General features: G+C 39.4%; 1 protein-coding gene across 1 annotated transcript in view; it reads left to right on the top strand.

Moving 5' to 3' along the window:
• Positions 1–738: 738 nt before the first annotated feature.
• Positions 739–23,196, top strand: part of LOC135083481 (histone-lysine N-methyltransferase, H3 lysine-79 specific-like) — a 56,736-nt gene continuing 34,278 nt past the window's right edge. The window contains exons 1-2 of the mRNA XM_063978219.1: positions 739–960; positions 6,743–6,907. The gene's annotated coding sequence lies outside the window, so the exon portion shown is untranslated. The remainder of the gene's footprint in view (positions 961–6,742; positions 6,908–23,196) is intronic.

Genomic DNA, 23,196 nt, shown 5'->3' with positions numbered 1-23,196 from the left:
AAAGATTTGTATCTGTTTACTGTTGTGTATTCTGTATTAAAATTACAGTGGTGTCAGTGGTTCATCACCTCAACTTTTCAGTTCATCAGTTGAGCCATCACACAAGCAAAGATTTGTATCTGTTTACTGTTGTGTATTCTGTATTAAAATTACAGTGGTGTCAGTGGTTCATCACCTCAACTTTTCAGTTCATCAGTTGCGTGCGCTCCTTGAGGAGAATTAGGGAAATGATCTTGCGCCAATCCATGATACAGACTTGTAGAAAAAAAACTTGACAGTGACACTGACATGACGCTATGTCAAAGTTGATGTCAAAAATTTTAAAGTTAACCGGTGGTCTTGTTTACATTCTGTTTAAATTCATTTATCATTAATTATTTATGAATTAAAACACCAATCAGAAAAAAATTGTATAGACATAACGCAGTACTATATCAAAAATAATTTCTATCAACCGCAACGTTCTGCTGAAGCCGGCAGCAAATTTCCCGCGCTTCCAAGTTTCACTTTCGTAATCGTATTGTTTCACGATCACAATGTTATCGACGGTGGATTTAGAAAGGCTAATTGCAGTGAAAAGACTTGAGATTGAGAAGGAGAAAATTATGCTGGGGCTTACGCCGGCGGAGGCGAGCGGCAACGTGAGTTTTTTGTTTATGAATAAATACTTGTTGATTCTGATGCGGCCTGCGGGCGGCTTATCGATTTTGTCGCATCGCTCGCAGTCGCAGTTCGCAGTCAGTCTTGCCTCGAGTTGGTGCCTGCTGTATCGATTGAACTACGCAAACGCGCTGCATGTTTAGTCTTCAAAATTCTCTGTAAATAAATAAAGAAAATTACCGCTTTATCTCGGACGATTACAGTGGACGAAAGTGGTCAATTTGGCGCAGTAAACTGTGTTTATAAATGTAAATTAGTCTTCCTTCGTTGGATTAAGTTGACTTCTGAAAGTTTTATCAGGTAAGTAAACAACTTAAAACATTGGATTCCAAGTACATTTAAAAGTGCTCCACATTGCATATTATTTTCAGATGTCTTTAATTTACCCAGAAAATAAATAATATGTCTTTAATCTTACTAAATGAAAAGAAGCTTCTACTATTTGAGTAAACCTATAGCTTATTTTAATAAGTCTACACACCCATTTGCTTACAAATTAATGTTATCTTTCACAACATGCAGTAAATATTTATTGATATTTTTAAGTGCCTTGTTTATGCAGTGGGCAAAGTTCAAGTTACTGATTGTTATACTTGGAAAGTGAATTATCCACTAAGCCTGGTATTCTAAATAAAGGTAAAAAAACTGGATTAAGATGCCAATTATAGATACTTTAGAAAAGACTGGAAATTAGTCTTTTATTTTGTCTCAAATACACTAATTAATTTCTTATTAGTTGTTAAATAAACTTTTATTTATTATTATTATTTATTTATTTATTTCACAAGGACCACTTTAGACTTCTAACTTCTCGATTTTTTTCCTATAATTCTTTTCTACATCATACCCATCAGAAATTCATATCAAAAATCCAATTTATGATACAATCACCCAACTCCACGTTTGTTCTCATTCCTACACAGGTGCCTCCTTACTTATTTATGGTCCACATGAAACGTAAATGCCAAGATGTATTGATTTGACGTTAAAAGAACGTTGCTCCGCTTCTGTGGTTATGGCACGTTGAATGCCTTAGCTGGTAATGGGCTTGTTTCGTAGCATGAGTAATGTGCCGTGAACAGAACAAACTTGCATGAAATATTTAGGTCATTGACTGTTGTTTGACTTTAAAGTTCTTTCGGTTAAAATAATCTTTATTCTCATAAAAACATAGGTAGTTTATTATTAAGTTACTTTATCTTATAATGTAAGAGAGGTACATTTAGAAGAGCACAGATCAGATCAATATAAAGAATTTTTATACCTTTTTTAGAAAAAAGCTCATGGCTTGCATATCACTTCATGGAAGGTGATGGATCAAGCTGAAGATAAAAGCAAACTTCTATCAGAATCGTCAATCACTTTTACTATAAAGAGTTCTTTTATATTTGCTAATATTACAATACTAGTCTCAGGCAGGATATGTTTGATCAGAATTCCATGAATTCCTTTGTCTGGCTCCCGAGAGATTTTTTATTAAGAGTAAGCCCTAACAGTCCACTGCTGGACGAAAGTTGCCATCGAAGTTTCACACAAATCTCCCACTTTTATCTATCTCAGTAGTTTTTGCGTGAAAGTGGAATACATCGATCCATCCTCATAAACTTTAAGGTGCCACCAAACTCAGTGGGTAATCCCATTTACTCCAATAAAGTTGTTAAGATTACATTTAACGCTTTAAATGTGTAAATCCATCAAGGATTCGACGATAAGCTTTCAAGGTTGTTAGCAATGAAAATTCAGCTGATGTAGGCCAAGATTTGGAGGGTAGATTACGAAAACACCGTAAACATGTTTGCCTGATGGGATTATAAGTGGTTGCTACGGTTCGTTACCGTAAAAATGCCTGTTTACCGATTAAATGAATTTCCATTTTGCAATACTGGACTTGAGCTTCTGCCTGTATGACTTTTTTTTGAGGTAAAGGCTCAAAAACTGAACGTAGGCAAACGGGCAAAATTACTTCGACATTACCTTACTCCGACACCATTTGAACTACTACTCCCAAGATGAACCGACGACCTCATAAAGGTAGCGGGAAGGCGCTGGATGCAGGCCGCCACCAACCGGCCATTGTGGAAATCATTGGGGGAGGCCTATGTTGCAGTGAACGTCCTATGACTGAAAATTATGATGATACTCCTCGCAAGCCACTTTTGGCTACAATAATAACTACCACAAGTTCCTTTAGTCCGCAATAAGAGGGCTACGCTGGACTACTCTATCATGTGCCCTAATATGACATCAGTAGCTAATCTTGTTAGAAAACTTGCGCGAACATTTGAATATCGACATGGTCATGACTTTACTCCGACACTACGCTTCAAAGGTTTTTTGGAGTTTAGTTAGCCCCCATAATGCTCGAGATTTATCCATTGTTTGGGTACTAATGGATGTAAGTACATTGTACGCTCGTCATTTTTTGTTTGGTGTCTCGCTGTGGCGCCTGAGCGCCTCTAAATTAAGTCCCATGACTCACACACAGTGATAAAGTGTATGATCATGTGCATCTGTCTCCATATTCCCTGCAGGCATGTACAGTCAGCGACAATATCGTCACACCAAAAGTGGCCAAAAAGTTGACAACCAAAGACGTGCTGCGAACTTTTTGGCTACTTTGGGTGGCACGACGCTGAGTGTACACAATTCCAGACCTTTTTACTTTGATGATATCATACTCCGACGATTGGCAAACTCTTTTGAATCCTTGCCAATTAGTGGTCATATAGCAGAGGCTTTTATTGTACAGTTGCCAGCACGTCAAGATAAACCCTGTGAGGTCTTATTTCGTTGTAATAGAGGCTATTTTGCGACAAAATTTTTTTTTTTTTTTTTTTTTTTTTTTTAATTTTTATAGTAGTACAAGGGTACATAATACAATGAAAAAACGATGACCCCTGCAGAAGTATAAAACTGTGTCGCAGGGATCAACGCCCTCCTCCAAGAAACAATACTTACATAATTTTATAAAGTACATCCAAATTAAGAAAAAAGCAAAAAAATTAACAATAAATAATTTTTTTACAAAAAAAAGACTAAAAATCTACTAGGAACTAGTGAAGTTTAGTGAGTGTTAGTGTAGTGGGTGTAGAGTGTAGTGAGTGTGGAGTGTAGTGAATGTGTGTGTGTGTGTGTGGGTCTGAAAATTAGAACGATTGCTTGATAAGTGTTTCGGTTTCTTCGTATGATAAAGAGCATAATAATTCGATACATTTGAGTTTGCATTTGTAGGAAGGCAGAGGGTAAATATTTATTTTTTTATTTAGTTTATTATACAGCATGGAGCTTATATGATAAAAATGGCTACTCGCTAGTGTAGTCCGACGTGGTTCAATTATGCAGACATGATATTGACGACGAAGTGCCATAATAGTAGGGTCAAATTGAAGCTGGGAGTGCTTACGAAGGACGACCGCAAGAACAAAGAGTTGCCGTATAGTCAAGACTTTACAGATGGAATATACCTCAGATGTAGGAAATCGAACAGGTTTTCCAGCTAAGACCTTCAAAATAGCTCTTTGTGCTCTTTCCAACCTCAACAAGTGAGTCTTTGCCGCTCCACCCCAAGAACTTATACAATAAGATAAAATAGATTGGGCCAGTGCATAGTAGACAACTTTAAGACATTGGAAGTCAGCAACTGGACGCAGTCTTTTAAAAACAAAAATAAGCTTCCTTGCCCGAGATACTACAGATTCAATATGCGGCCTCCAAGTCATTGCACTATCAATCAGGACTCCGAGATATCTCATTGTATAAGCACGTTCTATGTAAGTACAGTTGCAGGGAGAAGAAGGGTTTTCAGCACAAGAGTGAGCCCGAATTGAAAAGGAATCTGGTGGTTTAGATGGTGTGTGTGGAGCAAAGGCTATAAATTTAGTTTTGGATACATTAAGCGTGAGAAGATTTGCACAAAGCCACTTGATTACCGCTGATAAAGCACTCTCGGCAAAGGCACACACCTCTTGCCAGTTGCGGCCATGGACAAGAAGAACAGTATCATCGGCGTAAGTGATAATCTTACAATTTTGTAAGGAAGAGTTGCACAAGTCGTTGACATAAATTAAGAAGAGGGTTGGCCCAAGAACACTGCCCTGAGGCACACCGAAAGTGACATGCTCCTCTTTACTCTTAAATCCATCAACAACAACATACTGCCTACGATCGCTGAGGTAACTGTGGAACATATCAAGAGCAACACCTCTCACGCCAATGAGTTCAAGTTTTGAAAGAAGAATGGGAACAGAGACCGTGTCAAAAGCCTTACAAAGGTCCAAGAAGATGCCAACAGTTTTAAGTTTTTTGTCATAATTTTTTATTATAAAATGTATGGTCTGATGTGCAGTCTGTACATTGGAGGTCGAATGAAACAAATGAAGCATGTTTTGTGCTAATGTCTAATCTAATCATTTGTGAGTGGACCGAGGGTTCCAGTTCAGATAACGCTTCTGGCCTTGCTAAAGCCTGAAACCTCGAAAATATTTATTGGCACGTGTACTTATGGAATAAAGGAAATGCCCCAAAACTTTTTGGCTGAATGGTAGCCACTAGCCAGGAACTTTTACAACCTTTACCTTGACACCATCTTTTCCCATGTCTGTACATAGGATTGCCTGGTTTTGCCATTTTTATATTTCTGTAATGCAATAGACATCGTTTACTTTTATTGCTGGTCTTCGCCATGAAGCATCCCAAATCTCCCGAGACTTTTCTGCCTGTGTCGTCCGTCCAGTCTGCCCTGGTCTGGCCTTAAGAGGTTTATTGGTAATGGTCAGTGTTTATACTTTCGGGAGACGCCTTTATCAGAAAAGTATGATTATGATACCGTATCCTCCTCACCTGTCGATGATACCCATAAAAACGGCTATAGCAAGGTACTAAACTACTTCTAAGTAGGTACTTATGACGTCACTAACCCTTTATAATATTCCCCAACCCATTACTTATCGGGTGCTATCAGGCCGATCGTATGGCCCGATATCGAAAGTCAAACGGTCAGTGGTCACTTCAGGCCACACAGGCTACCTACGTCTGAATAAGCACATAATTGGTTTCTTGACAGGTTATTAAACGGAAAAACAAACGTTTCAGTTCGTGTGCCGTGACGGCTTCTGGTTAAATTCCACTTGATTGTAATCTGTAGGTACTTGTGTAATATGCTAGCAAAATAATACAGAGCAACTTCTAAATATAGACGTAAAATGAAAAATCCTACAACTAGGGCGTTTAATTAAACTATCAAACATGACCGACATTAATCTCTAAACAAAATGTGAAAAAGTGCCTTGCAGAATTTCAATTTAAAATCTCACATAAGCACAACCCCGGAAAAAAACGGCTTTTGGATGCTTCAGGAACTGAAGTCAATAACTACTTAAGTAATACTCACAAACCACTCCTCACTACTCCTCAACCTATTCATTATAGGATATGCATGCATATTGCATAGCTGCTTAGTGTCCGTGACTCCTACTCGGCATGGGGCACACTGAAGACCAGCGTCGTGGCCTTCCTCACCGTGAGTCACGGCATATGCTGAGTGGGGTTGGGGTCCCATTGTGATGGGCATCGCTGTGCGACAGGGTGGCACTGCTCAGTTTACTTTCTCTTCCATTGTATGTTTTATGTGTTACCTCTGTCTTGTTTTTTTTATTTACCTCTTTTGTCTTTTGTGATGTCCATTGCAATAAGTTTGTGATGTCCATTGCAATAAATATTTTTTTATCAACAACGAGGAAGCGCTTGCCCTGTATCTCACCTGATTGTAAGTGATGATCAGGCTGAAGGTGGAAGCGAGCTTCACCCGGAATCCTCAACCACAGAGGAACTGCCTCTAACTGCCGGAACACAACAATGCTGTTAACACTGTTGTTATGGCGACAGACTTAGGTAAGATGGTGGTAGCTAGCCAGGTGGACTTAGAACAAGCCCTACCACCAACCAAACCGAACAGAAAAATCTGCCCCCACTGGGATTCGAACCCGGGACCTCTGCGTCTGAAGCAGGTGGTTTTACCACTAGACCACAAACGCGGTTTCTTTCTTTCTTTCGTTCTTCACTCAGAGATCAAATCTTCTTTCAGATCCAAAATGGCGAGCGCGGGGTGGAAGCAGCGAAGGCTCGAGTAAGCTTCGCCAGGGGTGGAGCCCTGGGCGAGAACAATGCCACAGCCGCACAGGAGAAGAAAGAAGACTCTGCCCCGGAGCTCGAAGGCGAGATACCACCTGATCTAGACAGATATATCCGGGTAAGTCTCACTTTTTACTTCAACATCATCATCATCCGTAGTGGAAAGTATCGGGACTATTCCCACCTCTCGTTCCCACCACTGCAACTCCTGTGTAGCCAGGATCTACAGCTTGACCGCCACAAAAACCCAACCAATGAATGTCAAGTTTGTCCCGGGGGAAAGTTAAACTGTCATTGGACCCGCAACAAAATTAATCAGAAGAACATAGGAGTTCGAAATTAAGGTTCGACTTCCCTCCATTGCAAAGCAGATGACAGGTGACAAACAAAGGTTTAAAACCTTTAAGAAAAGATTATGCACCTTTAACGATTATGCAGTGGAAAGTATGTGACTTTTCTTAGTTGTGAATTTTTAACTTTTATCATCATCTTCATCAAGTTACTTAGTCTCCAGTCTCTACTGTAGGGTACGACCCTCCTTACCAGACAAATGGAGGATTTGGTCTATACTTCTTTATGTTGACCCGACGAGCTAAACATAATAGCCACTTGGCAGGGAGTAATCTTCTCCGTATTCTTTTTAAATTTACAACGCCTGCACCTCACTCACCTGATGGAAAGTGATGATCAGGCCGAAGGTGGAAGCTAGTTTCACCCGAAATCCTCAACCACAGATCACCCGAAATCCGCGACACACTTAGGTAAGATGGTGGTAGCTAGCCAGGCGGACTTAGAAAAAACTGTCTCCACTAGGAATCAAACCCGGGACCTAAATCAGGCTGTCTTACCACTAAACCACAGAGGCGGTTAATCAAACCTCTTTAACAGGTTGATTTGTGCCAATGTCAAGTGGAATGGAAGTGAGTTGGACATGGAATGAATATATCATTGTCAATGCCAAATCAACTAAGGAGCAATAAACTGGTGCTGTCTTGGCTGCCCACGCGCCTAGATTGATACAGATAGCAACAATAAAACACAGATTTAATGATAGATCGCCCGGAGTCCTGCCAGCAGGACTTAAAGTACTTCCGGTAGGACGCAAAATTAAAAGATCACAGTTTCGTAAGTATACATTGTACAAATTTCAAATTTACACGAAAAAATAGAGTGTTTCTCTCTCTTTCACCCAATAGTGCCCAAGATCGAAAAACGCGACTAACCGTTAGTCGGAGCCCGATGGCGCACGAGTATACACGGGGGCAGCGCGTTCGCGCTCGCGCGACACATTTTGACGCGCCGGGCGTGGAGTCGGCAACATTTTGGCGATAATATTATAATGAATGTGAAGTATTCCAGCCTAATCAAACATTTATAATTTATTTCTTGTTTTTGTTTTTAATTTGTAGTGTATTTGTAAGTGATAGGTGTAATTTCTAATACAAAGTGACGTACCAAAGTAATTAATTTAAAGTTCCTTATTATAGTTCCTATTAGTTAAGTTGAAAGAAGATAAACAAGTTTATAATATATTAAGAAAAGTAAAATACTGGTTAAACAAAATGATTCTACGACATGACTTTTTATTTAATAAACACTAACCAAGTGTTTACTACTTCTGGTGAGGATGAGTTCAAATTTGAAGGTCACCGTACTGCTGGAAGGACCAGCAAGCAAACACGTACAAATTGCGTACTGCGGGCAGGACTTGCGATAATCTTCTGGCAGGACGTTTAGAACAAAAGACCAGTCCTTCCAGAAGAGCTTCCAGCAGGACAAAGCACCGGGCGATCTATCATTAATATAACTGTTTTAATTCGCAATAGTTGTTTCATAGGAACTTTTAATATTATCGTTATTTAAGTGATTTGTAAGTTACATACTTAAAGATGTTTTTTGCAAAAACTACTGGACGGATTTTGATGTAACTTTGCAAAATGGCACACATAAGACCATAGTAATATTAAGTATTCTAAATTATTCCTGGGTGTTATTTTTCTTGTGGGAGACGAAGAAGTCTTGGGCAAAAGGTAGTAGCTAAGAAAGGCAGTGTCTGTCGCCCCTAAGCCAATTTTCAAGGTAACTGGCTAAGGTTTCTGGACAAAAAATCACACATTTTTCAAAGGTAGCGAAACTTTATGGTTTCCAATAAATCTGGGTTCTTTCTTATTATTTTTAATAAGTTAATCACTTTCAAAAATATCTACATTAAGAGTAAACAGTGCCTGTGTGTACCAGGCTCACAGGAGCGTGTAGGAGTTGGACCGCGACAATTTGATATTATGCGAACTCGCAACAGTCAGAACCGCGACGCACATGACGATGACATGTTTTGTTTTGTCTCGAAACCTGCTCTTTGTCTGCAATCCTAGTATTTAAATTTATTTAATTTAAACAATATAAAATACTATGATTTTGTGTGATAAATAGAAAAACTGATACGCTTATGTATTTGATTTATGTGTGAGAAATTAAAAATGTTCAGTGATTTTGTAGTGTCGTTGAAGTTGTGAAAGAATACTATAGCGACATCATCAGTGAGATGCGAATAATGAAATAATCATGTGTCAGGTATGTAATTAATAATTTTAAATTATTAGGGTGTTGAGACTTGTGGTCCTTGTGGATGATTCAGTTCCTGCCAGATATGGGATATCCTAAACTTTGAATAAGTAGTACCTACTTTATTCATAGTTATTTTTTCTTTGAATAAAATTATGAGTAAATATCATTTTTTTTAATGCAGAACAAGACACAAACTAAAACACAAATAAACAAGCGACAATTTTTCAGAATTAACAAGCGTTACTGGTTTTTGTATGGGTTGAAACAATTTTCGCGTTCTATTGTTATTTTTAAGTATCGTTCATTTGTTTAAAGTGCTCATGGTAGGTTCTTTAGGTACCTTCCACTACATAAAATATCCATGAAAATCTTTGCATAATATGAAATGCCTTTTTGTGTACGAAAAGTTAAGGTATTTTTGTAGTATATTTTTATCCCATCAAAAACAATACTTGTCAAAAAAAACAAGTCTCGCAACTCAGTTGTTCTACGGTAAAAAGTTGTGAGATCCATGTAATACCAAGTCCAGGCCAGGAAATCTTTAACGTTTTACATAAATTATTGACTTGGCCATCGCACTAAATAATTTAATTTACACGTGTTTTCATGCGATGGCCAAGTCAATATATTTATGTAAAACGTTAAAGATTTCCTGGCCTGGACTTGGTATTACATGGATCTCACAACTTTTTACCGTAGAACAACTGAGTTGCGAGACTTGGTTTTTTTGACAAGTATTGTTTTTGATGGGATCTCATTTCTTTTTGTATTTTGTAGACAGCAGTTATGTATCTAGAAAACTGGACCGAAATTGAAAAATTTTACTCGACTTGGCGGTTGCACTACCGTGCCCCCAAATATTTAAGTTTTTCCTTGATTCATACACCAAACACTACTTATATTCCAAATTTGAAGCTTCTAGGTCTGCTAGAAGTGCCTTAGAGTTTTGATGATCGGTGAGTCAGTGAGTCAGTGAGTCAGTCAGTGAGTGACAAAATTAAGTAACTTTGACCCGTTATAATTCTTAAACTACTGGTTCAAATTGAATGAAATTTTAAATATACCGTGTCTTTACAATGCCTGCATAGCTAATGAAAATTCAGCCTTCTAGTTTTATCCACAACGAAGTTACAGGCGGTCGAAAATGGCCTGAATTGCTTCGAGAAAAGGATGGTACGGCCGTGCCGCTTTTTTGCTCGACTTGGTGGGGGCACTGCCGTGCCCCCAGATTTCTGTTAAAGTTTTCTATCGATACATCTCTGCCAGCCCAATACCCTAGTTTTCAATGCCCTCTCTGCCCTAATTCTTTCAAGGAATTTTCTCAGAGTTTTAACCAAAAAAAGCTTTGTATTTAAGCTCCAAAATCATCTCTCATTTTTCTACACCTTGCATATTTCAAGAACTTAACTGTTATCAACTCCCCATGATAAATGTTCCGCCAAAACATTAAAAGCACCCCAAGGTCACCATCAGAATACAATAGGCACAAACAGGCAGATGTTACACAATAGGCGAACACTTTTCACGTAACGGCTAACAATGAACACATAAACCCAATTTCCCTTGTTATTAAAAGCGGGCTTGTTACATAAAATGGATAATATTTGTAACAGATATTGGTGCTTCATAAAAAAGGTTAATTTTTCAAACTGTTGCCAATTTTTCAGGAAGTACTTATGATTATGAAGAACTTTTAATGTAGGATCAATATTTCGGGACTATTCCTAGTGGGAAATGTGAATTTCTTCCAAAGTGGGAATTTCCCACCTCCCGTTCCCACCGCTGCATATCCTGTGTAGCCAGGATCTACAGCTTGACCGCCAATAAAAACCCAACCAGTGAAGGTCAAGTTTGTCCCGGAGGAAAGTTGAACTATTATTGGACCCGCAACGAAATTAATCAGAAGAACATAGGAGGAGTACGATGTAGGATTCAATAGTGGGTGAGGAAAAAATACGATCTTTTTCTACAAGAATTTGCTATCGCTAACAATTAAATTTTTTCGTGTTTTCAGGAATTATTTTCAGAAAAATTCCTATAAAGGTAACCCTGAAAAATTACCCTGTATCTACGTCAAAGGTTATACTTAGCTCAAACTTGACGGTTTATTTGACGGTTAGAAAAATCAATGAAAGAGATCAGATACGGAATCCTTACTCTTGAGTCCGACTCGCACTTGGCTGTTTTTTTTTTCAGTCGTTTCTGTATAGAAAAGGCCTAGGTATATTTTATATGATCATCCTGATAAATGTTATATGTTACTGGATACCTGTGACTTGCCAGATATTCTGTGAAACAAAAATTTGTAGTTTATTTGACATAATAAGTTATTAATAGGCTTTCATTAGTTAATCAATGAAGCAGGCCTTAAGTAATATTAAATTAAATATAAATATTGATGTTTATAATTCACACCCAATGTGGCGTAAATTGTTTAACTAGCTGTGCCCGCGACTTCGTACGAGTAAAAATTAATATTTTTCCAGTGCAACATTTTCAACGATGCTCTGCTCCTATTGGTCGTAGCGTGATATAGGTAGCCTTCGGGCTGGTTTCCACGGTAATCCAGTAAAATAGGATCTCGCAAAACTGGACTCTCGTGAAAATGTGTTTGAAATTCGAATTACGATTGGATCGGTTTTTTGCGGGACACTGCAAACGGCATGTTCGTGTGAACGTTAATATTAAAACACGTATACTACTAAACGGGATCCTAAAAAAACATTTCCTGTAAAAACAGTTCCTGTAAGAAACGGGGAACAAGCAATTATAAAGCTCCAACAAGTTTTTTTTTTTCAAATAAATAAGCAAACAAACTCTTCAGCTATAATATTAGTCATAGATTTTATTTACAGTCGAGTCGACGCCTAACAAGCTATTTAGTCATGCATCAGTTTGAATCCAATAAATCAAAATTCATTAGTCGCTTTATTAAACTACCAACTTAAAGATCATGCATTTTCATGAAGTATGAGGAATTAATTTCTATTGCCAAATTAAAACCGACAAAACAGTTCCAAATTATACTTGGTAACAAGAATCCGTACTAATGCGAAAGTAATTCTGTCCGTATGGCACCTTTTCATCATCATCATCATCATCTCAACCATAGGACGTCCACGAAGTCGTCGGACGTCAGCAGGAAGGCGCTGGACGCAGGTCGCTACCAACCGGGCGATATGAAAATCATTGGGGAGGCCTATGTTCAGCAGTGGACGTCCTGTGGCTGAAATGATGATGATGATGATGAAAAAAGATAAGATAGTTTTCATTCTGGTTTTTGAGACAGGGGCGCTATAAAGTTTTTCTATAACCGAATTTCAGGCGGGGCACATAGCTCGTAGAGCTGATGGCCGCTGGGGCACGGGACTATTCCCACCTCTCGTTCCCACCACTGCAACTCCTGTGTAGCCAGGATCTACAGCTTGACCGCCACAAAAACCCAACCAATGAAGGTCAAGTTTGTCCCGGGGGAAAGTTAAACTGTCATTGGACCCGCAACGAAATTAATCAGAAGAACATAGGAGGAGTTCGAAATTAAGGTTCGATTTCCCTCCATTGCAAAGCGGATGACAGGTGACAAACAATGGTTTAAAACCTTTAAGAAAAGATTTTGCACCACGGACAATAAATTAAATTAAGGGGGCCTATCTTATGAGCAATTAGCAACTACCTGCCAATAATATTTTTCACAAAATCGCTTAAAAGCACGGAAATTTTTCCTTGTCGCGACAAGATCGGTGTAATAAATTGCGGAAACAGATGTATGTTGTATTGAATTAAGCATTATATCACGTTCATGTTTCCAAAGATCACACTCCCACAAGATATGATGGGCAGACTGCTCATGACTGACATCATCAGTGGAACACTCGCAAAAAGGAGACGGAACCGCTGGGGCAGGAAAGTTCTTGAGTGGCGACCCACTAGGTGGACCGACGATCTGGTGAGGGTCGCGGGAGGTGCCTGGAAGCGAGCGGCGCAGGACCGGTCTTTGTGGAAATCCTTGGGGGAGGCCTTTGTACAGCAGTGGACGTCTTTCGGCTGAAACGAACGAACGAACGATAACCGAATTTCACGTGGGCGAAGCCGCGGGCTAAAACTAGTCTTGATACAAAAACTCCACTGCTTTTTATGTTGCATGAATCACTTTCACTGGAAAAATGACATTTTTGAACCAAACTAGCGATGTTTTAATTAGCAAGTGCAAGTTATAATCTTTTGTTATCTGCTTATTTATGGACGTAGCTGAATGGCTAACGAGTCAGTGATCGCTTAATAATATCCCTCGGTTGTACGATACTATAGGGCTGCCACAAGCTGCTGAAAATAGTACAAGCTTTTTTTTCTTATGTAGGGAATCGTCGTCGTCGTTTCAGCCAAATGACGTCCACTGCTGGACAAAGGCCTCCCCCAAGGTTTTCCACAATGAACGGTCCTGCGCTGCCCGCATCCAGGCTCTTCCCGCGACCTTTACCAGATCGTCGGTCCACCTAGTACCTACAAGGTCTGCCCACGCTACGTCTTCCAGCCCGTGGTCGCCACTCGAGAACTTTCCTGCCCCAACGGCCATCGTCTCTACGAGCTATGTGCCCCGCCCACTGCCACTTGATTTTAGCAATTCTGCGAGCTATGTCGGTTACTTTGGTTCTTCTGCGGATGTAGGGAATAGGTGGCGTTATTTACATTGTATTGTATAGGATATCACCATCATCGTCATTGGATCATCTTGGTAAAGTGTTAAAGTTGAAAAACTTTCGTGGGTTCCATTCCATTCCCGCCTTGGGCCGTTCGATTTTTTCAAGTTATAAAATAACTGAAATACCTACTTTATTCATCTGTTATGATTGACATTATTTGACATGATGTCATGTAGCTCGGTCACCTGTCAAATTAATCCCAAATTACTTGCTTTCGTATTAATTTGTACTTGCGTATTTACGATAGCATAAATTAAATCAAATTATGTAATTTTATTTGCGAAAAAAAAAATCAAAGCCCGTTCGAAATTACGTTCTGCCGGGTGTTGCAGCGGTGTGCAAATGTTTATGTATAATTTAATAAATAAATAATAAATAATGTATTATACGACTAGCGTCTCCTCGCAAATAATTTTATGCATATGCGGATTAGTTTAATTTTGATTGTAAAAAAAACTTGTTCCTAATCAGTCACACCAAAACGAGTGACACTATGACTCGTTGGGGAAAAATCCCATCAAGTCACACTGTTACTCGTTAGTCTTCCTAACCTTTTGTCTTTTCTGTCAGTAAGCTTTAGTTACATTAATTATGTATTTTGATTTTTAATGTATTGTACACGTTGTAAATTTTTAAAGAATTATCTTTCTCTAGACATTAAAGCCTTGGGCAGACCAAATGCAGGGCAGTAGCAGCGCAGTTTGAATGCCGGCCCGCGCAAGTTGTAATACAAGAAACTCTTTGAAGTATGTCACACCAAATTTGAACGCGGGCCCGCGCTCCAACCGCGCCGCACTGCAACTGCCGAAATACAAACGAAGCGGCGCGGGTGCGGGACAGAAGCGGCGCGCCGCGGCGCAAACGCGGGCCTGCGCTGTTGTATTACTATGGCGGCCATATTAGCATGCATGACACACCGGACGCAGGGCGGTAGCAGGGCGTTGAAAGCGGTTTTCGAATATTTAAATTTTTGGCAACCGCTTTGAAACTGCGCTGCTTTCAGTGTGCCTCAGCCGCGCTGCAACTGACCCGCACTGCTTCTGACCCGCGTTTGGTCTGTGGAAGCCTTAAAGGTACTTGATGCGTGCACAGTTGGGAACATAGGTAAACAGATGACAGTGCTAACGAGTAACAGTGTGACATGATGGGATTTTTTCCCAGTGAGTAACAAGTGTGACTCGTTGGGAACAACAGTATACAGTATAGTATCTTAGTGGTAAGATTTCCTGTTAAATTTAGAGGTACTGGATTTGATTTCTCCAATGGTTACAAAGTTTTAGTTGGTGTCCAGAGTCAAGCTTGATGTGGTAGCCCTATGCTATGATATGAATAGTTGAACACATCAATTACGTTTTCCCAGTTTCTCCTTCATTCCTTTGCATTTTGTAATTATTTTCTTTGCTAATAACCGCTGTTTGATTCTTTGTGCGTTGATAACGTAACGTGAACTTAGAAATGAGAAGGTGTTTGATTAAAATTTTGATTTAACACGAAATAAGCTGCAATGGCTTGGTAGCCCATTAAACCTAAGCCACTGACTGAATTAAGCGCTAGATCTATTTCTATTATGTTTCGATTCGCAGGGCTTAAAGGGTTGTTTTTCTTTCTACAAAAATAAAGCTCTTGATTTGCATCTCACCTGATGGAAAGTGATGATCAGGCTGAAGGTGGAAGCGAGCTTCACCCGGAATCTACAACCACAGAGGAACTGGCTATCTTACCTCTAACTGCCGGAACACAACAATGCTGTTAACATTGTTGTTATAGCGACCGAGTTAGGAAGGATGGTGGTAACTAAACAGTAAAATCTGACTCCACTGGGAATCGAACCCGGGACCTCTGGTTCTAGAGCAGGCGGTCTTACCACTACTACACCGCAGAGGTGGTTAAATTAATGATGATGATAAATTGTATCCATTAGTTATATCCGTTAAACGCGTCTTAAATTATCTTAGTTTAGTTTGGAAGAGATGGAGTCGCTCGCCGTGTAAAATGTTTCATCATCATCATCATCAACAGCCCTTTACAGTCCACTGCTGGACTATGAGCCTCCTCCACTATAGTGGAGGGTTTTGCCATAATCTCCACGCTAGGCAGCATAACCCCTACTCTTCCCGCGGGTGTCGTAAGAGGCGACTTAGGGACTACACATCAAACAGAGAATGGGCAGCAGCGCTCTCTGAAAAACATCAATCTTTTAAACTGCGATCTCCAACCCGCCTGCCTAGCGTGGTAAAATGTTTAAAAACATTTATTTATTAATAGTTGTTAATAGTGAATCGAATATAAACAGACATTAATCATTACCAACTTAAATAAAATAGTTTAGCAGTTAGTAAGACAAGTAATAAATATTTGTTATTTAAAAGAAATTATATTTATTCACTGTTCCAGTGTAATTTATTGGTTAATGAGCTAAATACGTCGAGTTAGAGTTTACTCATTATTTTTATAAACACTCTTTATTGTACTTAATGTAAGTACAATAAAACAGATAATCATAAAAAATACCACGTAATGTAGGAATTAGCAATACTAAGACGGGTTTATAGCTAGGAAGATTCGCTTTTGTAATAGTAATAGATGATAATATGTCACGAAATATGATAATTGCATTCTCATTTGTAACGTAGGTAAGTACTTTATGCATAACAAGTCCAAATTTTTCATTGTTTTTGGATCTTAAGAGCGTTTACGCCGTTTGGCGCAAAAACAGTACTTTTTCAACTCGTTACAATCATTAACCAGTAATACTACAAATATGTTATAGGCATAAATAGTTAGGCAATTTCGTCGTCTAAATAGTTAATTGAGAAAATATTGCGATTAGTCTAGCATTTAAGAATTCTATCAAGATAAGTCCACACAGGTTTTGTATATTTCCACTTTAGCGTCAGTTTACAAGCTGAAATTTTTTAAAAATACTGTGAAAACGATTTAACAAACATTTATATCCTATAGCATAGATCCTTGGGCAAATAGTTATCTGAGAAAATTTTTAGATTTAAGCATTTTACAATAAGAAATCACAAATTAAAAGAACGTGAAATACCCAAAAATCAAAGTGATTTTTTCACCAATATTCTTCCTTTATTCAACACAAAAATAGCTTAATATAATAGAAGAATATCTTATCTAAAATATTTACTTTGAAATTTAAAATAATTCATTGTAATTTTTTTTCTATGAGTATTTGAAAACTACTATAAATCGCCGCGCACGAATCGTTCAAATTCAGTCCGCCTCGAGGCGTTCCAGAGTGAGGTCACGTCGCTCGGTGCTCTGCTGACATGTGTCACGCGTACGTTGATCTTTGACAGGTAGCTGGACTTTTATAGTGTATCCGCAAAATCTTGGTGGTAGATTTTGCGATCACGTGGTAATTAAAATATTTTATTGTTATTTTTCATTACAGTCTATTTTTACTACAAATTCTATTTCAGACGTAATGAAAAATAAAATTAAGTTATTTTTAGCGATGAAACGAAAACGAATGACGAAAATTTGGAACAGCAAGTTATGTATGTATACCTACTAATATTATAAAGAGGAATAATACTAATAATTTATTTGCCATAAATAGGTGGTTACAGAATAGTTAATAGGAATGCTCTCCCAGCAGGGTCCCACCTAGTTGTAGGGGGAACATACACAACATATTACAGTCGGAAAATCTTTGCTGTAGGTGCCTCGGATTGTAGTTAGTTGGACAGTGGTCATTTGACGGCCACTTGAATCGTCTCACCCCTAAGCTTTTGGCTACCGCCGGCGCACTAAGCCGGTTGATGCCTAATCTCGGAGGCCCGGCTGCACTGAGTCGCTGACAATACTTTTGCGTCGCGCGTTATATGGTCCTATATGGGGCTCGAGTATGGCACAGTGCTGTGTAGTCGTGGAGCATCCTACTGTTCAAAAAAGCGCAACGCATGATATCACTGAGGCACAGGCTGAGGTAATTCGTGGATACCGCATAGTATCCGCAGTCCGTCTATTCCCGGTTGTGGACACTGACTATGTCCCTACTGAGGATAAATGGGAAAAAAAATATTGTCATTAGTGGCGACGTATAACAATCCTACTAATATTATAAATGCGAAAGTTTGGATGTCTGGATGTTTGTTACTCTTTCACTCAAAAACTACTGAACGGATTTTGTTGAAACTTTACAGTATTATTGTTTATAAACCAGATTAACATAATTATAGGCTATAATTTATGACGATATGTGACAAATAAATTTCAATAAATAAATAAGACGTGTCTAAAAAGCGCAATCTATCGTCATTGGTTAAAATCTACAGCGCTGGACAAACTACTGTTTTTGACGTTCGTAAATATTCATGCGGGGGAAGCCGTGAAACGCCATCTATCAACATGATATCAAACAACAGATTTTACGAACTAAGGAGTAAAACGAGGTTCATACACGTTGAAATTTGTGTCAATATTTGTGTACGTCCCCACTAGGCATAATTGGGATGTATTTTTCTAATTTGTTATAAGTTGTGAGAAAGCCTGTAGCTACAACTGGGAAAGTATGTGTCACCACTGGTGACAATCGATATTATTTATGCCATTTATCCTCTGTGGTGACAAAGCTAGTGTCGACAACCGAGAATAGACGCCAGTTGCGAGGTGACCATAGGTCCCAAGGGGAAATGTACGTGTACGTGCACCACGAGAGGTGGAAACCAAAAGGTAGAGGCTTGAGGATCTAGGCCCTAGAGTGCTGAAGGGTACGCCTGGCCGTCAGCCAAATTTTACGTCGCACCATAGAGGCAGTTCTGCCTGTATTAGAGGAGTGGGTGCGACGGCATGATCGCCTCACACAAAGGGCGACCCAGGTTCTACCGGGCCATGGGTGCTTCGGGCCATTCCTCCATCGTATAGGCCGAGAGCCTGTAGATGGTTGTCAGTTAACACTGCAGTCTTGGCACGTGAGTCACCGCAGCAGACTGACACGCTCCAACAGTGCCCAGCCTAAGCGAACGAGCGGCGGTTGGAAATGACCTCTCCCTACCAATCGGGAAGAGGCGTGAGATAGATAGATAAATTGTTTATTTGTTGTAACACACTTTTTTAATGCTTTTAACACACACATTGTCATTATGTATAGTTGCTATTGAAATTCAATTCAATATCGAAATAAAGTTAGTCAAGAAACACACTAGGTGACACCACTGGTATTTTGTTACACAGGTTAGTAATAATTTCAACAGTTGCAACATAACAAAAGTGACAAAACAACATAAGATAAAGATGACTAGCGTTTCAAATAGTTCCCTGCGTCAGAGTGATGTGTGCCGCAGCGATGCAAAAAGCAAAGAGCTCAGTATAAACACTACCCTCAAAAGGGCAGAACACTGATTTTCAGCTTTTGCTAGAGAACGCATGAAGCGTACAGGTACGGAATGAACCCGCTTGCTTTCGGAAACAATATCTATATTAGTATAAAATATATGATGAGACAAATAATCTTATGGTATAGTGTGCTTACTTTCTGTGAAAGTGTTCTTTCACAGAAAGAAGCAGTGGAAAGGGGGAGCGAGAGGCCTCAGCCGACACTCCGGTTATCCGCCGCCGACACCCTGGGCGCAAGAGGACAGCTTATAGTCTCCAACTGTCCCTTCCTAACAGGCCTCGGTCGCTAGACATGGAGGTGTCTGGTGGCGGCTAAGGACGAATGCTACAGGCAACAGCCAATGGCGATGTCCCGCGTTCCCTCATATCACTCATATGGATCATGGCAGAAACAGTCAGGTTTTTAGTGGGTGTAGGGTCTACCCACCTTCTGGTAGGAAGAACCCCACATAACCCACTAGCTGCCCCCGCAGCTGGTGGGTATGAAATGTTATGCATTTTCCGGATAAAAAAAGAATAGTAAACAGGAAAAGTTTGTTTTGAATAGAACCGATTTGAAAAAATCTCTCACCATTAAAATTCAAAAATTTTTCTGCTGAACATAGGCTGTATAAAATATTCTCAAAATAGTAAAAAACCTTTGATAATTTACTATATTTTATGATAAAGAATTTACGTATTTATTATTGATTAGGACTAATGTATACCATTATTTATAATTATGGAGTCGGTGTTGGAAGATTTGAAGATTTTATAGTTTCCTTGAGCTGTCACTTGACAGCCTGGCACACTTTTACGATGGTGGATCAAAGTATTTTGGTTTGACTATAGAGCGTGAGAACACGCACACAGTCATAATTATTTTAGTGTGAATAAAACTAGCATCGAAATTACCTAAACTTGACATGCCACGCTAGACGTAAACGCTCTTAAGATAGGAGAATAAAGTTCAAAATATGATGGGCACTATGGGAACCACAGCCGTATAAAGGGTTATGAGACCGAGGCACACCTAGGTCTTATTCAAATCTAAGTATACGTCTAATCTGTAAATGACTCTTGAACAACATTTGTCCAAAATGTCATTTCATCATCGGGACTATTCGTATTCCCACCTCTCGTTCCCACCACTGCAACTCCTTTGTAGCCAGGATTTACAGCTTGACCGCCAATAAAAACCCAACCAGTGAAGGTCAAGTTTGTCATGTCATCATCTTCTGCTGTGCCTTTTCCCATTTCATTTATGGTCGGCTCTCCCCGTTCAAAGGGGTTTCCTTGTTCTAAAATGCCAAGTTGTCTGAACTTGTCTGGTTTTTCATCAAAGCTGGTTCCACATATTTTAAAACGGTTGTCCACCACGTGGCTTTCAGGTGCAGGCTTCCTCTGCCCTTCTTTTATTCATTATCATCATTTCAGCAGGACGTCCACTGCTGAACATAGGCCTCCCCCAATGACTTTTACATCGCACGGTTAGTAGCGACCTGCATCTAGCGCCCTCCTGCTACCTTTATCAGGTCCTCGGTCCACTTTGTTGGACGTCACACGCTGCGTTTCCCGTCCTTTTATCTTTCTTCTAAATTGTATATAACTCAAAGGTGACTGACATAGTGATCTATCAACGCACAGTCCAAACCACTGGACGGATCGGGCTGAAAGGCATGCAGGTAGATGTTATGACGTAGGCATCTGGCTAAGAAAGGATTTTACGAAACTCCACCCCTAAGGGGGTAAAACGGTATCCACGTGTACGAAGTCACAGGCGGCCGCTAGTTCCTATCCTAATATAAATAAATAGGCCATATTTTAATTAGCCCTCCGTTCTAGCGTGTAAACGGCCCATAATGTATCGCTAGTAATTTGGCTAATGTTCACTAATATCAGGCAGGGTGGGGCTTGCCGCGCCTAGACACCTCGGCCGCTCCTGCTATTGTAGTAGGCTAAGTATATCCTGGTAGTAGACAGTAAGATTTTAAATTTGCTGTAATGTAATAAACCGATGGAGTAAACAGGAATGGTTAAACCAAAAATTCTGCAAAATTACTGATAGTATGAATATTTTCGGGACATGACTAGTCGAATCAACCTAATTTTTTTACTTTACGTAAGCTCTTTTAGTAAATCTTAGGTTTGTCATATTCAGGCTGCGTGCCCAGAGATGTTTTCAGTTACAGGACGTCTACTGCTGAACTTAGGTCGTTTACAATATAGCTAAATGAGAAAGCTGACCAGGACCAGTACAAGGACGCGTAAAAATTTGTAAAGATTTGTATTAGCAGACCCCGTGCCACATTATTGCATACGTCTCTCTCTTGGACATCTCGCACTTTCTCGCATGTTACTTCCTCGATCTCTTTTCCAGAGGCCTCTTGAGCCGAGGCTAAATTGGAGTAGTCCCATTGGTTGATTTTCCTTTGTTGAAAAAGTCTAATCAAGACACATGTGTGAAGAAAAAGAAGAGGTCGCAGATTGTTTAAATAAATAATTCAAAAAATTAGGCCGACCATCCAATTCCACGTTTATGGCATTGTTTCCCATTTATCTTCGATCTACAGCTATATGACGTATCGCACACACCCTACGGCCTATATTGCTATGCGTTGCGTGACTGAAACCGTTTGCGAATCACGATGACTTGTGGCGGAATTGGAAATTAAAAATACTAAATTAAGGTAGACGATGGAAACATTGAAAGGGGCTTTATTGTTCTAGAAAGAAAATAGACACACGGTCCCTACCTTCTTCGAACCTTAACTTCGAACTCCTATATTCTTCTAATTAATTTCGTTGCGGGTCCAATGACAGTTTAACTTTCCCCGGGACAAACTTGACCTATACTGGTTGGGCTTTTATTGGCGGTCAAGCTGTAGATCCTGGCTATACAGGAGTTGCAGCGGTGGGAACGAGAGGTGGGATAGTCCCGTGCCTACGACCTTCGATTTATCTACGTGTACAAGTAAAAGTATTTCCACTGACGGAATCGAAACCAAAAAAATCACATCATAATGTTCCTATCGTCATAATGTGTAGTTTTTATTCCTAGTTAATTCATACCATCCGTACATTATCTAGAAAAGGATTTCCCTATTTAACTACAAAAAAAAGTCCAAGGATTAAATAGTTAATTGCCAAATATGTTTTAACCAAACAGATTTTTTTACCTGTGTAAATTGTTCAGAAAACATTTAATGCCAGCGAAATGTTGAAACTGAAAATGTAATTCGCCTGTCTGAAAAGTTCTCCTGTTTCATGCAACTTTCGTTAATCTAGGATTATTCTCTCATTTCAGTTTAAAGTTTAAACATTTTTGCTCTTAAAAACTCTTAACCTTGTTGCTCTTTTGAGGTTAAGAGGATTTTGTCCTATTGTGAGGTGAAGTTGGAAAAGTCGTTATTCATCATCATCATTTCAGCCACAGAACGTCCACTGCTGAACATACGCCTCCCCCAATGATTTCCACATCGGCCGGTTGGTAGCGGCCTACATCCAGCGCCTTCCTGCTACCTTTACAAGGTCGGTCCACCTTGTGGGTGGACGTTAGGGTGTCCCAGGCTAGTAGGGCGAAAATTTTTATTTCGATTTCTGGTACGCATACCCTTTAGTTTTTTTCTATTTGACCCTAGCAACTAAAATATCAAATATTATTAGTATCGGATAACTATAACCCGTGCCGACTTGACGTCAAACTTTTACCAAAATGTTTGTAGGTATGAAGCTGTATAGGATACTGTAGATTGTGGAACTTAACATTTGTTTAGTAAATACAACGCTGTTTTAGCTGCAT

This window comes from Ostrinia nubilalis, chromosome 23, assembly GCF_963855985.1.
Source record: "Ostrinia nubilalis chromosome 23, ilOstNubi1.1, whole genome shotgun sequence".
Lineage (NCBI taxonomy): Eukaryota > Metazoa > Arthropoda > Insecta > Lepidoptera > Crambidae > Ostrinia > Ostrinia nubilalis.
The sequence above is the reverse complement of the archived record's forward strand: the minus strand, read 5'-3'. Positions and strand labels throughout refer to the sequence as shown.